Source organism: Cibotium barometz, chromosome 9 (assembly GCF_041138505.1).
Source record: "Cibotium barometz isolate CiBa-2024 chromosome 9, ASM4113850v1, whole genome shotgun sequence".
Taxonomy (NCBI): domain Eukaryota; kingdom Viridiplantae; phylum Streptophyta; class Polypodiopsida; order Cyatheales; family Cibotiaceae; genus Cibotium; species Cibotium barometz.
Genome location: NC_141054.1, coordinates 24,582,509 through 24,598,126, shown reverse-complemented (window position 1 = coordinate 24,598,126; position 15,618 = coordinate 24,582,509).

Here is a 15,618-nt window from a genome sequence, read left to right as displayed (position 1 = left end):
TATGGTCTTAGATTTTGCAGCTATGGTGTATGTAGTAAGCATTGATGTCAACTCATGTGGCATGTGGCATGTGTCACTGTATCAATGTGTCACTGTATCAATGTGTCACTGTATCAATGTGTCACTGTATCAGCATGTGGCATGTGTCACTGTATCAATGTGTGTGACTGAGTCAAAACGTAAGGCTCTAAGCCTATAAAAGCATTGTACTTGGTGAAGCTTAAATTTATCACAATCAAACTAATCATTGAGTCACACAACAATCTGAGCATTGTCTTTCTCTCTCTTGAGCTTTGTCATGGCATGCACACTGGGATGAAGGTGGTCGAGAAGATTACAACATTGGTGTTGCGCTAGATTTAACTGTGCCATGACCCTTGAGAGGAGGAGCTACTAGGGATGTGAGCACAATATCTTTGCTATTGCAGCTCAAGAAAATCCTGCCATATCGACAACGGCTATCACCATTTGGCCACCTAAATGTTTCTCTCTGATTTCTTGTGCCTGTGTGGCCAGGTTATGGATCCGAGCGTTGGGGATCCCAATTTCTCGTGCCTATTTATGGCCAATTTGTGGATTTGAGCATCCCGAGATCCTAATTTTTTGTGCATTTTATGGCCAGTTTGTGGAGCGAGTTCTTGGGATCCTAGTTCCGTGCTTTTCGACATGCTAGGTTTGTGCCTAGAAATGCCAGCGTAGTACTTATTCCATATCGTGGCGATTTTCTCATAACAAAGTGCACATGCACACATGTGTACATGCTTGAAAATGTTTTTGCATGAACTGTAATTGTGTGTTTGCCTACAATGAATGTCCAGTTCATGGGCTTGGGATGCCTACCCGTGAGCCATGCAATTGCCCTATATTTTGACGTGTTTTGTGGCCTATGAACATGTGGTAAGTGCACTCAAAAACTCTTGTATTAGTTATACTAAAATGCTTTGTAATGATTATACCCTTTGCAAGTTCACATTCATTTAAAATAGGTGGACATTTTTTTACCAAGTGCCCAAGGCCTAACCCTATGGGCACCCTCTGAACCATTTTTCCTCACATAAAACAAGCTACACTTATCCATTTGCAAATTCGAGCACATATATGTGATCAACATCATAAAAATGTCTAATTCCACCTCTCCATGCACGCAGTCAATCTGGAGGCCCTGTGTACGGCTGAAACATCACAACAGGCTAAACTGAATGGACTTTGTGGACAACACTGTGGGAGGTATGCCGCGTGTTAGGTGAGCTGTGCAACATTCATTTCAGGTTCTGATTTTTTTTTAAAATTTTCATGCTATTCCGAGCGGCCTACATGCCTATTTGTGACTAGCGAGTTAATCCTGACACGCTCAAACTACTTGATTTCGTACTCAGGAGTGTCCTCTGGTGCCAAATCTCCATTTTCAGCATTCCCACTCTGTGAGAGGGCAAGCCAAGCGCTAGTACAAGCACACCAATGTTTTATATGGACCCAAAACACTCAAGAAGCATTTGCTTCTCTCCAGTGAGGGACGGGGAATTGTTGAAAATCTTCTTCACTAAAATTCTTTCCCCAATAACCAACTTGAGATTCTAAGTGCGCTAGGGTGGATCAAAAGACAGCATGAACTCCATGATTAATTAAGACAATTAATAGCATACTTAATTACTCAATACCATTCAAAATAAAAGGGCTAATCTCATTGCTAAATTCCATACACCATTTGCATTACTTGGGGTTGTTTAAATAGCCAAAGAAGATACATCACATGAGACCAAGTACATCCCTCAATCTCCTCCATGATTGTCTCACTCAACCCATGTGGCTCTCTACACACAACACCTCACATCCCAAACATCACTCAGGAATCTACTCCTTTTACATCATTTCTTACTTTCATCTCACCAATTAACCTTTGAACAAAGACCCTTTTAGGCCTTAACACATAAATCAACCTCTCAGGTTACATGCTCCCCCTTAATGCCCAAATAGTTGCATCCTTCATCACTTGCTTTTTAACATTCTCCAGGTTCCTAGGCCAGTGCTTCATCTGTTGCGAGATGGGACACCTTGCCAGCATTGGCCTTCATAGCCGCACTGCACACGTAGGGCATCTGGCACCCCAATAGCCCCAATGCCAAGTGTGGAGCCCCCACCTTGTCCTCGCCACATTGATAGCCCTCCCCTCCTCCTTCCATCAGCGCCAACATTCACCCTACAACGGCCAAGGTGCCCCCGATCCGAGGGCCCATGCCCTAAGGCAATGGTCACGTCAACAAACTGTTTTACAAGCCGTTAACCTTGGAGATTTCCAATGGACCATCCCAGGATTATCCAATGCCTCCCCAAGTCCTCAAACCCACCCCCACATTGAGTGGTGGCACGAACTACGTAGGTCAGTCTCCAAATCCATAGAGCGTCTACGTGTGTCAGTCCTATTACTAGCCACTTGGAGAATTCATCGGATAGGTACCTGTAAAGGTCAACCCTAGCATTAGGTACTGCATTAGCAAGCATCGTAGGGACATATGAACATGGGCTAGCCCAGAAGGCACCCCATCATGGGGGCTGCCTGGCACATGGGTCTAAGAACCCTATGCCACCTTGTAAGCACCATGGATGGCATGGGTAGCAGTCAGCCCGTAGAAGCCTCCATATATAGTAGTTCGCCAACATAAAAGGGTTACAAGCAATAGTTGGCGCAACATTTAATGCTATTAAAATAGCATTTTCTTGTCCAATAAACAGGTCGACAACATTAGAGTGAACCGACCAGTATAGTAAAATTCATATACAAGCATGCACCTAGCCCATAGCATAAATCATTCTACACAAATCAGTCTACAAGCATTCCAAGAGAAGTAATGTGTGCCTAGAGCATCCGGCCTCTTGTGCATAATTTTAGCATTCAGCACTTTACTGTGCTGCAGTCCAAAGGCCTCCACGATGACGAAGATCCTCTTCACCAGCATATGTGCATCCCTCAGTTCTGGGTTTGCATAGTGGTCATTGAAGAGTTATTCAAGGGAGAAAACAGTTCATTAGAGGGTTTGATACTAACATTAGGTTTATCATGCGTAATTTTGAGCCACAATCACATGACAGGGCTCTTACTCTTGCTCAGAATCAGGAAATGATGCTGAATAGAGGTAAGCCCAAGCAGATCCAGGTAAGCCCCAACAACAGTCATCCACCACCCAATAGTCATCATCCCAATCAGGGAAGGGAGCTCACAATAGTAAAGATACCAAGAAAGATTCCCATAGCACCTCAAGAGGCAAGAAAGATAACGAATTCCAGCCTTAAAAAACACCTCAGAAAAAGGCCAAGGAGGGCATTATTGGTGGATATCTCCAACCAGAAGAGTAAACATGGTACAGGGAGGAGAATAGATGTTTCTTTTGCCACACCGTGGGGCATGGTAAGAAAGATTGTACCAAGTGGCACGATGCACAACCCTCCAAGACCTCTTCCTCCATATTAGCCACCGCTACAACTGCATCTACACCTCCAACATTGGCCACACTAACACCATCCAATTCTTACCCACCTTAAACATAATACCCACAGTGGTATTTGATGATAAGCAGGAGGGTGAGGTTGAGGGGCAAAAGAAAGCCCTCATTCGTGCCTATGGCACAACAAAGGGACAACAATTCATTGTCCTCTTCAATATGGGCAGTTCTAAGGATGCCATTTCTCCTTAGTTGGCTAAAAAGATGAGTTGTACACTTGTACACCATCATTGGACGTAGACAGATTCACACCCAGTCTTCGCACTCACATTTCCCATAAGGCTCGACATTTTGAATTCAAGGTTCAAAAGGCCACATTCCAACAAGACTTCATTGTCTCACCTCTTTTGGGGAGTGATATGATTCTCGGCATTCAGTGGTTTAGGGATTATGCACCCATTCCTGATTGGAGGCAGGACACTTTCACTATTGTTGATGGTGTTTCTAAGCATGTTTTGATTCATGGAGATAGGAGAATTCCCAATATTCCACTCATCACACATATCCAGGCCCAAACAGCCATCAAAAAAGGAATCGAATGTGCTTTGATCTATGTTTGTAGCCACCAATCTATTGTTAAACTAGCAATCCAATTGATGCAAAAGTTGGATGGTCTCCTCACACAATTTCAAGACATTATGCTAGGATGATCTCTCGCCTGCATCTCCCACCCAATCACCCTCAGAATCATCACATTGAGTTGTTCCCCCCATGACAGAACCACCCAATAAGTTCCCCTATCACATTTCTAAGGCATTGGAGGGCGAACTGGAGCAACAGCTTTCCCAGTTACTCCGAGCTAGATTTATCCGGCCCTCATCCTCACCCTTTGCTGCACCTATCTTGTTTGTGCAAAAGAAAGACAAGTCCGCACATTTATTCATGGACTATAGGGCACTCAATAAGCTCACAACAATGAAAAACATGGACCCAATGCCCATGATTGAGTATATCCTTAAGCAACTCAATGGTGCAAAGTTCTTTTCAAAGATAGATCTCAAGAGTCGCTATCATCATGTTCAAATCTTTACGGCTCACATTCCAAAGATAGCCTTTAGGACTAACGTCACATTCCAAAGACAGCCTTTAGGACTAACGTAGCCACTACGAGTTTGTGGTGATGCCATTTGGCCTCACCAATGCACCAGTGACGTTTAACAAGATGATGTCTCTGGTTTTTGTGGAGCTTATAGGAAAGTATGTGTTCATCTTTTTAAATGATATACTCATCTTTTCTGCTATGCAGAGAATAGCATGAGAAGATGTTGTAAAGGTCTTGCAACTATTGCAAGACAATGAGCTCTACATCAACCCAAAAAAGAGCAAATCCGGAGTAGAAGAAATTCATTATCTAGGATATATTATAAGTGTAGAGGGGATTAGTCTCGACCCTCAAAAGGTAGAGGGGATTAGTCTCGACCCTCAAAAGGTAGAGGGCATTAGTCTCGACCCTCAAAAGGTACTGGCATTTCTCGAATGGATGTTCCAAAAAATGCTCCAGGAGATCTGCTCTTTTGGAGGTCTCTGTCAAGCATACAATTTACACATGGATAAATTTTCCGACCTTGCCACACATCTTACAGATCTGCTCAAGAGCGTGAAGACGCGTCATCAGAAACTATCCGTTTACCGCAAGGCACTCAAGGCATTCCATGCAATCAAGAAAGTTGCCTCTGAGTCTCCAGTTCTCAAATTGGCTTCATGGGATGATCCTTTTGAGGTGATTACCGATGCCAATAATTTAACCATAGGAGCAATCCTCCAACAAGGAAGGCGCCCAGTGGAGTAGATCCAATAGGGAAGGCACCTAGTGGCGTAGAAAAGACGTAGAAAAGAATTATTCTATGTATGACAAAGAGTTATTGGGAGTGATGACAGCTCTCAAACATTGGAAACTTTTCCATTACAAGAGAGAGTTCATAGTTAAGACAGCTCATCAATTACTTAAATGGTTTCACGAGTGTCCAATGGAGTGACAGACAAGTCAGATGGAGTCAGATATTCCAACATTTTGGAGGTAGGATTGAAGACATTTTGGAGGTACGATTGAAGACATTCTTGGTAAGAATAACCTAGTTGCCAATGCTCTAAGTCGTAAAGGCACCATCCAAAATTTTCAAGTCTCTCGTGCTCGAAATACAAGGAAAAGATTTCGACAATATAAAGACAGTATGAGGATTCTTTGGAATTTTGAACTCAGTATAGATTGGCCTTTCAGTCAAAATCGGGTCACTACATACGAAGGGAAAAGCGACATGCACTTCTTCATAATGCCCATAACTCTCGTCGGCAGTCATCAGGGTATCAATAGTACATTGGAGAAGCTAGAGAGATTGTTGTATTGACCTAAGATGAGAAGGTATGTCTATCAACATGTCCAAGCATGCCAGATATGCCAGAAGAGGTGAAGGTTCCTTCTACACAGTGTAACTAAAGAAGAGCATGCTTTCCATGGGGTTTAAAGCATCCTTCCACTCCCAATCATTGGGCTTCCACCAGTGCATGACACCCATCATACAACCAGAGGCTATAAGAGTTTGTAAGAGGGGGATCAATATAGAAGTGCTTTCCTACCTTTCCCATTGCTCTCATCAGTTGGACCATCAGACCCTCAATGATATCCTACCAAAGACTTCTCCCCAAGAGCCATCTATCCTAAATGGAGTAATAAAAAATTGGTACGTCATCCTCACCCAAACTGGGAAGGCACATGACATGAAGAGGTAACCTTGTCCCAAAAAACACCCTTAATCACCATTCTACGAAGTTCCCTATGATCCAGTGGTTAGGTATAGTTGCATTCATCTGCATAATCCTCTAACTAGTGCCTCTCAACAAGTGTTGTCTCATCCATCATGAAGCTCATGAGTCTCTTTCCAACACTAAGGGGAGAAGAGTCACCTAGCATATGCAGTGAGCCTCTTTCTAGGGGAGAAGAGTCACCCAGGTAGCCCAGGTAGCCCACTGGATATGCATGGTTGCCCCAAGAGGTATACCGTATTCATCCAAAATCATGTCATTCCACATAAAGGGCTACATGTTAGCCGCCTCCTAAACTGACCATGTAGGAATATGAACCAAGAAGCTCCTTATGTAATCCCAAAGAGATCTCACCAAGGCTAAAGAAGGTGATTGGTGCTCTACATCCAAAAAGATAAAACATGGGTTGTAAATCCAATCACCTCCCCTTATTGGAATGCACCTTGTAATCTGCTGTGTAGGAGAAATTCCTTCTAAGGCTTAGTTCTCCACGAAGAAGTCCTCTAACAACTAGCTTACAAAGTAAAGCCTTACATTGTACCTCAAGGTCAATAATGTTTAATTTTCCCTCTTGCTTAGGCATGATAATGGTGTCCCAATCTACTCTCACCCTTGTGTGTACATTACCATCTAATCTTGACCAAAGAGAGTTTCAAATAAGTTGATAAAGCAGTCCAATGCATCCCTTATGAAAAACCTAGCATGATGTGATAAACCCAGCAGCAAGCAACACCTTGTTATCTATCAAGGCTCTAGAGGCCAGATCAAGCTTCCTCCTACTCTAATGTTGAAGTTTTATTTTGATGCTCATGAGCACAAGAGAGAATTGTTGTGCAGGTGTCAATGCCAACCTCACAACCAAGGTATCTAGCAGTCCATCCTCTCTCAATATCTAAGTAAACCCCAAATCCAAACCTCAATGTGTATGTGGAGAGCCACTAGTACAAAATCCCACAAATTTATGCCAATTAACAGTGGCGCTGTTTGCTGCCAACAAATAAAACATCTCCAAGGTAGTGTAGAAAGCACAGAGGCATGCCTATCAAGCCTCCAAAAATCATTTGCTAGCTATGAGTCCAGTAACTCTTCCTCTATGCGAAGAGGTAGCCTAAGGCTTAAAACCCTCGAAGTAACCCTAAGAAACTTGGTCATAGCCTCCGCTACTATAAGGTAAAGTAGTGGAGCTAAGGGGCATCCCTGCCTCACGGACTGGGAGATCTGAAAGTGCTCACCACCGTCGCAGGCCAAAACTGCGCTATGGGACTCCCTATACATGCAAAAGACCCCTCTAGATCCACTCTTGGGAGAAACCCATCTATACCATCATGCCTTCCAAGAAGTCCCAATCCACTCTATCATAAGCTTTTCAAAGTCTAATAAGAGAATGGAAAGGGGTTATTGGCTAGATTTAGCCCACTCCATAGCTTCCAAGAATGAAAGATATTATAAAAAATACTCCTTTCCTGTGTGGCATGGTATTTCCAGGTTGCACACTAATGGTCTGGATGGTGGCTTGGTTAGAAGTGAAAGTTGAACCACTTGCGCGATATGGACAATCTTTGATCAAATGATCAAATCCCACATTTAGTACAAGTAAGTACTAGCATGTCATTGGGTGGAGCAGTCAATTGTTGGGGTTGGTGCGTATGAACCACTTTCTTGTTTTTGGACATTCAACGATTCAATGAGGTCCATCGCAACCAAATAGGTAAATAGGAAGAGTTTGGTTGTCCTGTAGTTGCAGTAATTTGCACGGGTGGTGCTGGTAAGGCCAATGGAGCTTTAGGTGCTGGAAATTGTGCTATTGTTTAGAACCTTGGATTTCTACACATGGAGGTGTCATGATTCCCTAAGTTTACACAATGTGCACAATAGAGTAGTGGCCTTGCTCTTAACTGTGGGCATTTTGTGGTAGTGTGATTCATTCTGTGGTAGTGTGATTCAATCTGCACATAGAGCACCACACCAATTCTCTATGGGGGTAGAGATGGGTATGCCCATGCCCAAATGTTTCTCTTCCATCCTTTACCTTTAATTTTTCCAGTATTGCATTACTAAGTTCGTCCACAGTCATGTTCCCGAATTGCTTACTTCGAGTTCCAATCTCTTGGTGACTTGAAACCCGCGAAGTCGTTGCTGTCAAAGATATTTTGACATCTTCTAGTTGTGGAAATTCCAGCATATTATCTTCATATTCAATTGCCAGTTTACAACATGTATCCAGAGTAGCCGGTCGGGGCTAACACCAAATAATCATGCATCTTGTGGTCTCTAACTCCTCTCTGAAAGCAAGGCAATAACTGAGCATCAGTTAGCCTTTCCTATAGTTTGCACCTTGAATTTAAGTGCTTTAGTCAAGACACATAGTCTCGCATTGACTCCATTTCCTTTTGTTTAATGTTGTGCAGTTGTGCCATAGGACTCCATCTGTTGCCACTTCTGGCAAAGCTCGACACAAACACATTCTTGAGCCTTGTGAAATTAACCTTATCTTCGGGTTTGAACTGACTAGCCCGCGGTGGGAACTCAAAGATCTCTACATGTTGAATAGGATCTCTATCCCCAGAGAATTTTTGAACGAGCTTTGAAATGATGTGTGGCGTGATTTGGGAGGGTCAAGATTCTAGAGCAGTGCCTAGTTCCCTGACCATTCCTCAGCCACATTAAGATCTATGGTTGGATCCACCCTTGGTCTTTGAGGAGCTACTCCCCCCCTACCTAGACCTCGTCCTCTCTTATGTTGGCTCTTCTAGGCATTTCTGATCTATGGGACCGTCTAGTCTCTTCATTTTGGAATGGCTCATCATTAGTCACCTTTGTAGAATTAGGAGTTCCATGTCTTGTAAGAACGTGGAATGATTGATCATCTGTTCGATGTCCTTTTTGGTGTACAAGCGGTCTTCCACTTCACCCGCTTCTCTTGGTAGATTATCCCCTTCATCTAGGGTTACAAACCCTTCCTCCGCTTTCGGCTCTTCGTTAATGGGTTCTAAGTTTGAAATTTCTCCCTCACTTCTACCCATGACTATTTCTCCCTCTTTACCCGTGATTGAAGTAAGTTTACACTTCTCATCTCCTTTTGTTCGGCCCTAGCCCTTCGAGTATCAAGCTCTTGTTTCCTTAAGCTCAATTCTCATAGCTATCGTTCTACTTCAATCCTCTTCAGATCTAATTCTACTTCCTTTGAGGTTGGAAATAATGCTTGACTAGTCCTGGCTGCGCTTTCCATGTCTCTTCTCATTCCGAGGGGGGGTGCCAGTGTTTTGACAGCCCTCGAATGTGAAGGTTGGATAGGTACTTCTTGCCTTGGACCAAGTCCAGCGTTGGTTGACGGACCCATGCCCCACAGATTACGCCTCTTCATCATTATAGGTTTGGAGACCAAAAAATCCCCGGGCTATATCAATGATACCGCTGGAGGGTGGTTTCTCCTCTTCCCCAAACCCAGAGTATCGCAGCCCTTCTTCCATGGATTCTTCACTACTAGTTTTGGTGGTGGTCAGATTCCTTAAGACACTCAATTGAGTGCTTACTAAGTGGCCTGAACCCACACTCTTTTGATAGGAGGATCCTAGGTGATTTGATGCACTATCGTCACGAGTGAGGTCGTGTGTCCGATGAGCTTTCCAGACCTCAAGTGCATGTGAGGATGATTTGATAAGCTATTTTGCTGCCCCAATTAAATTTTGGTCAACTACTGTCAACTCATTTCTGAGGCTGTGAGATTGCAGAGGCCAGTTCACGATGTGAAATGTCAAAAAACTGTTCACGTCGTGAACAATTTTTTGCACTTTCACATGTTTAAAATTTTTACTTTGGACTCAGAATTCCACGTTACCTTGTTATGATTTTCAATGGTCTCAAGAACTTCCTTAACGTTAATCCGACAATACCAGGTTCATGAGTTGGATTTGATTAAGGCATGAAATTACAGAAACAGTTCACACTATGAAGGGAAAAGGTTTCACGTCGTGAAAAGCAAATGGTTCACATCGTGAACTGTAAATGGTTCACACCGTGAAATGCTCTGAAATAGTTCACGTCGTGAATGATTTTTTGCACTTTCACGATTCTTAATTTTGTCAGACCACGTGGTGTCATGATAAGACTACCTATTTTTGGCAAGGTAATCCTGTGAATTACGGTGCGTATCGCGACGTTGATGCGCGGGAGCATTTCACGGCGTGAAGTTGCAGAAAATGTTCCACGTCATGAACGATTTTCTTGCAGTTTCACATGGGAAATTCCCGCGTCAACAACTGAGGTGAATTTGGGTGCAAAATCCTTATCCAAATGCTTCCAAGATGATTGTGTCACACCTAAGGAATGTAATACGAGTTCAAGGCACAGTCAATGGCTCCTTATTTTTATGATTTTTATAAATTTTTAAAAAGAAAGAAAAACAGAACACCACCCTGCTCGTTCACATTAACGATTCCAGTGATGCAAACATCAAAATTGACTAGAAAAAATAGTGGAGCCCTCTTCCAAGACCACTCCACCACACAAATACACAACAAAAACAACCAATTTCTCACAATTTTTTACTTCCACTCAATTCTTATCCATTCATTTCCTACACAATGCACTACTAGAATGCAAAGGCAATGATGAATCTTATGCAAAGGCAATGATGAATCTTATGTAATGGGAGTTGAAACTCAAAGAGGATGGAAGAAACAAAGGTGTTTCCCCGACAGTGATGTCAAAAATGTTTTGGACTACCACACCTCCAAGACGGAACTCAATGCATTCACCTTAGGGAAGAGCAATAGAACACAATTGTCGTAGGGCACTTACCAATGCTTCAAACTTGTGTCCCTTGAGGTCTCCAAGTTCACTTGAGAAGCTCCAATCCTCCAAGCTCCACCTCCACGTTGTCATTGTAGAGTAGCTCACACCACCACATAAGGCAATCAATCTCTCTCACTCCTCATCAACACAAGCATGCAACATACAAGTATAGAGGAGGCACAAGTGCTAGAATGCTGTCTCTCAATCTCTGTCTCAAGACAAAAGTAAGAGCTCTCAATAGCACAAAGGGAGATTGTGTCCATTCATTATGAGAAAATGCCTTATATACAATTGGCCCTTATTCATACTTGGGCGTCCAAAACTTTCTTAACTAAGGCCTTGGGTGGCCACTATCTCATAATGTATAACTTTTATAGTGCCTTTGCAAGACACTGATTAATGTCCTCAAATGGAGGAGCATATTTGTTAATCCAAAATGGAATTAACACTATGAATTATGATACAAAGCTTACACCTCATTTTACATAACTTTTACTCCTCCTTAATTAGATGCTACTCATTGCTTTTTGCACTGATCATTGTTACTTGAACACATTATGTTAACCAAAGAAACAAAGAAAGATGAAAAAAAAATTATAAAATGAAGCTTAGTAAAAATAAATATTAAGGTTATGCAAACCCTACAAGAGATCAACCTAACATATTCGCATATACTAACGATTTAGACATTTTTTTCCCAAAATTCCCCGCGATGTGTCGGTATCAGCATATCAGTAACATCGTCGGTATTGAACCGTTGATATAATCATCGAAATATTTATCAGTCCCCACAGACATATTTATCAACTAAAATACCGATGCTAGCTCTGATTAGAAGGTGTTTGCCTAGGACCAAGAGGTTCTAGGTTCAAAACTCCCCTTGGTGCTTCCTCGGTGGCATCGCCTATGGGTGGATAATTAAGCGCCTATGGGTGGATAATTAAGCGCCTATGAACAAGCACCTACGAGTGGAGGAAAATCAGTAACTACAAGAGGATCTTGGACCTAAGGCTAGTCAGGCAAAAATTTACCGACACTGTTATAATTTTTGGGACAAAATAGGACAAATTACAGGGAGATTGCGGCAGTTTGCCCCAACTGTCCCATTCTGCCCATAGTATCTACTACTAGCCAAGTACTTCAAAATGCATTAAAAATAAAGATGCATAAAAGATAATTGAATTAAAAATACCTAGTTAGGTTCTTTGAATATAGACACACATTAAAGACAAAGGTGTAGAAAAGATTATCAAATTTAGCTAGATGCTTTAAATATAAACACATTAAATACCTAGCTATGTGCGTTAAATATAAACACATTAAATACCTAGCTATGTGCGTTAAATATAAACACATTAAATACCTAGCTATGTGCTTTAAATATAAACACATTAAAGACAAAGATGCAAAAAAGATAATCAAATTTATGCGTAGCATTTGGAAAACTAAAAAGTTTACACATATGGGTGTAAGCACATTAACATGCTATGCTTTTTATGGTTGTTAGCATGTACCAAAGAGCATGCCTTGCTAGCATATGAAAAAGAATATATATAAGTTCTGTACATTGTGTAATGCAAATATATATTCTTTGCTTTGATATTACAAATGGTAATCATGCATTCAATACAAGTTTAGTACCATGCAAAGGTGCGCTAAAATTTAAGATTTGACGTGCATTTGTATTCTAATTTTAGATTAGTCTAAAGTAGCTTTTTGGCAGGCATTTCAGAACAGTTATGAAGTCATGAAGACAATGGGGGCATAAGAAAAAACAAGACAATGGTGGGGGGCAAGCTAAAGCCAGCATCAACGTGTAGGTTTTGTTAGCAAAATGAAGGCAAAGGATACTGCCTCAAAGTACTCGCCAGAGAAGGGTATAGGTTTGGAGTTAGCCTCTTTGCCCACCACGGCACCAGAGAGAGGAACAAGTGCAGGGGTTTGGGCAAAGGAGCTCCCACTTAGAGCCTCAAAGAGCTGACTCTAGCTCTCCACCAACGGTGAAAAAGGGTGAAGTTGATTGACAGCAAGAGCTCTCCATTGGGGTTAAGCCGACACCCAACAGTCATTCATGAGGTCTCCTTTAAGGAAGGGAAGGAGCTCTTCGGGAGGCTCTGGTAAGATCTCTCTCTCTCTCTCTCTCTCTCTCTCTCTCTCTCTCTCTCTCTCTCTCTCTCTCTCTCTCTCTCTCTCTCTATCTCCATCCCCATATCTCTCTATGTATGCTCCCCTCTTCATTCTCTCCCTTTCTCTTCATCTCTTTTGGTAATTTCTCTTGTTGCATGTATGCAGGTCAATCGTTTACTCCCAAGAAGGTGGTTTATCCAAGGTAAAGAAAATTATGTCATAACATGGTGGAGTTCAATTGAGAATATGGCCTTGCCATCTAAGGTTCCGATACTTAATTGTTGAGGTGGGAGCAGTTGACTGACTCCAAGTGATTCAACATTTTTAGACATGCCAAGGATCCCAATCAGTATTGGAGATCCATATGGCCCATGGAAAGGTGGCGCTATAGTACCACAGCCCGAAGTGCCTCCAGATCCTGGAAGAGGCAAAAGTAAAGGAAAAGCTGGAGAAAGTGGGCCTCGGTATAGAATGGCATAAATTCTTCCCAAGAACATCGACACGGATCTTTATGTACATTAAAACCTATGACAAAGCTACCAAGCAAGGTATAGTAAACGAAGGCCAATGGCACAATAGACCAGGTCCTGATCACGGAAGATCTAATCCGTGAAGCTCTGTATCTCCCACCACTAGTCAAGATACACGCCCATGCCTTTGACAAGATGCCCTTGGATGCTATGCTAAAGAAGAGCTCATATAATTCTAATGGAGCTGAATATGAGAACATCAGAGATGAGGCCACGAAGAAGGCATGTAGGAGGGCAATGTCGTTAATCATGCAGGAGGTGAAGCTAGTGGACCGCCACAACAAGGTACCACTAAATAGAATTACAAAAGTGCATGAAGAGAAGGAGGAGGACTGGGCATACTACATACACCGAGAAATGGAAAACTACCTCAAAGCCCATCAGTCCAAGATATACAACCCATACCTGCTGTGCTGACACAAGTTCTAAACCATGTGGTGAAGAGGACCCTTCTAGAACAACCCGAACTAGCAAAGCAGATGCAGTTGGCACTATTTCCAGAGCAACCAGCACACCTGACAGCTACAGAGATGCAAGAAGGCCACATTGTCCTCATGGAAACACAAGCCATAATGAAGTAGATAAAGAAATCAAATGTAGCAGTGTCCGTAGTGAGGCCTACGAGCAGCTAATGTTATTTCATCACAAAGTCTACCACTATAAGTGCCCTCCCAGAAACATGGAGATCACTACAACATTTACAAAAAAGGGATATGTGAAGGAGTTTAGACCTATAGCTATTGAGAGTGGGTCATCCATGTCTTTCAACTAGGTAGAGTTTGTTGTGCAATATTTGCAAGACCTGTAAGAAATGGGATACTATGACAAACATGTCAAGAAATGGAGGATGTGTGTAATGAGGACTTGCCAACACCAAAAAAGAAGTTGTTTAAGGACTTGGGTGATGAGGAGTATGTACCATCTGATGGCATGGCTACCATGGCTACCACCACAGCAACAAAAACTACGAAAGCCACGCCCCTCTCTCATCAAACACCTTGTGAGCTCTTTAAGAAGAACGGAGTAGGCCTTAGTTGCTCCACAATTCCATACCCATCATTTGCAAACCACCCTAATGACCTAGAAAGAATGGAGGAAATCGTCCTTCATGTAAGGGGGCTCTTAAGCAAGGCCCAAGAGGAGGACCTAAGAAGTGTGTAACAAGAGTTAGGGGCTGCAAAGATAATAAAGGCAAATAGTGAGAGGGTAAGCCTACTTGTCATCATGACTCTAAGAAGAAAGAGGCTAAACGAATCATAGGAGGAATTATTTCCCCACCGAAGAACATCGATGTTGCATGAAAGAGGCTCAAGGTGGTCATTGACACCATGAAATCCACTCTTGAAACAGTTGGGGCTTCTAACATAGAAGATCTGCACTACCTAGACAAGGACATCAATGTTACCATGCTTCAGATTACTGCTAGTTAGCATAATAACCATAAGTTGCAACTGGTGTTTCAGATGCAGAGCAAGATCCAATCATCAAACCCAGGCATTGCCACCTCCTTGTATTATTTGGCTATGGACACAGTTTCACAATTTGTAAGAGAAGGCACGGTGCAGAAATAATCCATGGCAGCCCGCACAGCAGAGCAAAAGGGTTGTGCTGCATAGAGAATGCATTGGTTGTGGCTTGTCACTTGAGGTTGATCAGCTTGTTGCCATGGTCATGCTATCTTGTAAGCACATGTATCGCTTTCTATGCTTTGAAGATACGTGCTCACTAACTGGTTGTTTAAGGTTACCGGACAAAGGGTTCCAATCTCACCAAACTATGATAAGTGTTTGCTAATTGTATGTTTCCTAACTAGCACTCTAATATGTTAACTAGTGCTCCCATATGATATCTAGCACTCTCCGGTTTGAATATTAACACTCTCTAGTATGCTAGCTAGCTAACAAGTATGC